Below are 3,299 nucleotides of genomic sequence, written 5' to 3'. Positions count from 1 at the left end.
CTGCTCCAGCCTCACAGGCTGCTCCAGCCTCACAGGCTGCTCCAGCCAGGGCTTCAGTTAAACTCTGTATTTTCCTATCACACAGAGCCTGGGCAGTGAATGAAATAGCCAGCTCTCCCAGGACTTAGTCAATATCCCAATTTTCTTAGGGTCCTCAGAACGATGCCTTCACCTGTTGTGGTAAATCTCCAACCCCAATAAGCCCATTCAAGGAAAACACAACTCAGTTGTATATTTATAAGCTGCACACCTATATTGGGCAGATTTCCCTCTAGACTACTCCCTTCTCCAGCCATGAAGTCCCTGCTACTTGCAGTTTCTCCAGGCCATGCGCTTCTGCTCCATCTTCCTTCCAACTTCTCTTCTTCAGTCCTCCTCCAAATCCTCCTCCCCACTCCTCTTCCTGTCTTGCCTGAAAAGCCCGCCTCCTCATTGTAGCCCAGTGATTGGCTATTTGTCATCTTTCTTAGCCATTCAGATAATTAAGGGAAATTCCTCGACATCTCACCTTTTCTGTCCAATAAAAAAAAGCCTTCCAGATATAATGAAAAAAAATTATGACAAGTAAATCACACAGTATGAGGTATAAATGACATCCAGTCCAACAATTTGTCAATTAGATAAAGCACTCTGCCACCTATCTAACTTAAAAAGGCTTAACTCTAACACCTGAATTATGTCCTGGTTTTAGATTGTATACCACCTGAAAACTATCCTCTCAAACCTATGTCATCTTGCTCAATGCTAAACACCTTGGGTTGGCTATGAGACCACATCCCGTCTTCAACCCCGTCAGAAATCTGAGAACAACTTAAATATTACCTGAAAATGTAAGGAGCACAAAACACAGCTTCCAAAACATAACCAATTTATAGAGACAGCAGATCACCTGGACAGTCCCTCAGTATGCAACACATTGGAGCATCACTCTGTAGCCTTCTCTGGCCAAGGACCAACTGACAGACCCTGTGAAAGAGGAATTATGAAGTACTAGCTTATTCTGTCTTGGCAGAACTAAGCGGTCAACTGGCTTGTATCCTGTGTCCTCTCATGAACAGAATAGGTCTGTAGAAGAAATAGGCAGTTTCTGCCCAGTGGCTACCTTGCCATGATAAACAGCCTCGCCTGGAGGTGAAGATGTTCAGTATCTTCTGTGAACAGAAGAAAGCGAGTGCCATCAGGAGCAGCTATGTCTCAGCATCAAATGATCAAATAACATTAAGTTATTTGATCTGGGGATCTCTCACGTTTTTGAAAACTATCTATCTATGAAAAATATACCTGAACTATTAAGCCTTAACTGCTCTCAGCCCTTTCTAATTGGAATATCTCGAAAAGACCCTTTTAATTAACTCAGAACCATAAGTTTGCTATCTGGCCCTTAACTCGTATTGCTTAAACATTTAAAAACAGTTTGTAATACTAGCTATAGAAGGACTGGTTCTAAGCTTTGTATTCTTAACTCTTTGTAGCAATAGAAGAAATTTATGCCAATGAGATTCTTAAATCTGTATCACAATAAATCAAACATGAATTCTATACCAATGTCAGAAACTATAACTTTAACTTTGTGACATTTATAAAGGTTTCTACCAATGTAAGATATAGTTTTGCAATGTTTCACTCAAGAGTAAATTTGATAACCTATCCCTATTTTTTTATTTCTCTAATTTCTATGATATTACTACATCCTCCTCTCTTAGACAGAGAAGAGGAAAGGAAAGGTAGAAATCCCTGAGTCTAAACTCTCTAGTTCCCTCCCTGTTCAAAGCTACATTTGTAAAGTATCCCTTAAAATGACAACATATCTATAATTCATAACATAAACAGAACCATCCCCACCAACATAAGGGACTAGAATAACGATCTTCTTTTGTCTGCTTCCAGCTGAATTGGGGTGAAGAATTCCCTTCTGGGGGCCCAAAGGGAAATAGAAAAATTGGCTTAGTCAAAGGAGAGGTAGCTGGCATCATTTGCCTTTCAGTCACTATGTGCTGAGAAAGTTCATTGCTTAGCTGACATCTTGACTATGACAGTCTGAAAGGCTGGATAGGCGAGCTAGCCATTCTGGAAAAGTTCTAGAAGCAAGTCTTTAAAAGAAGCAGCTTCGACGTAGTTGAGGTAGAATCACAAGGAGCTGGAATGGAAGGTCCCAGAATCTCAGCATCCCAGAGTGTGAATCTTGTCAGAGCTTTCTCTCTCTTCTTTCATTCTGCAAACCTTACAAGCAACATATAGCTCTGTAAAGACATTCATATGGGATGCGCAGGGTGCAAAGATCAGATAAAGAATATCAATAAAGAAAGATGACTGTCTTTCTTTAGAGGTTAGTTTGATCACATAATCAACCTCCAATATAAATTTCCATCCATGACATCTTCAAGGATGGTATGTAGTAATAAGTCATGAGAATTTTGTACCAAATAATTTTTATTGACTGTATATAGATATTTAAATCCCAGCCAGTCCCAGAGCTATCTCTATGTACAGAGTCATATATATCACTGCATATACATCACCTATCTTGTTGATCATGTCAATTTCTGTCTTCTTGTTTGTAGTCAAGGTCTTCAGCGAGTCTCCCTTTGTCACGTCTTATTTTTATCAACTTGGAAGGAATCCAAGTTTTCTTTTCCTGTAGAAATATAAGCATCACCTCTCCTCCAGAATAATACATTTTGTGTTTTCCATTTTGATGTTAGAACATCCTTAAAACAAATAGACTGGCTTAGTTCAGCAGTTTTTTCCATTATCGTGTGTCTTTTGGTGTAGTTTTTTGTTCATTAGCATTTAAGAATTTAAAGTTAATAAAGCACTATGTTGTCTATTTCTGGGGGGGGGTCTTTTGCCTGTTAAGTATCACTTTTAGAGTATGATTAGATTTCTCCACAATTGCTTGTCCTGTAGGATTATGTGGTATATCTGTAACATGTTTTATATGATAATATGCAAAAATTGCTTTATTAGAGACGTATGACAGACCATTGTCCATTTTAATTTCTATGAGTATTTGCATAATAGCGTAACTTCTGAAACTAAAGCAGGTGTCCACTGAAACCCTGAATATGTGTCTATAGTATGATGTACATATTTCAGTTTGCCAAACTCTGTAAAATGAAACATACCTATTTGCAAAATTTCATTTATTTGAGTAGCTTTAGGGTTACTTCCTGTAGGTAATGGAGTTTGGTTATAGAATGAGCAAGTAGGGCATTGGCTTATAATTTCCTTGGCTTGTTGCCAAGTGATAGAGAGTCTTTCTTTAAACCTTTACTGTTAACATGGTGTTTTTTTTTTTT

Source organism: Grammomys surdaster, unplaced genomic scaffold (assembly GCF_004785775.1).
Source record: "Grammomys surdaster isolate TR1022 unplaced genomic scaffold, NIH_TR_1.0 241, whole genome shotgun sequence".
Lineage (NCBI taxonomy): Eukaryota > Metazoa > Chordata > Mammalia > Rodentia > Muridae > Grammomys > Grammomys surdaster.
The sequence above is the reverse complement of the archived record's forward strand: the minus strand, read 5'-3'. Positions refer to the sequence as shown.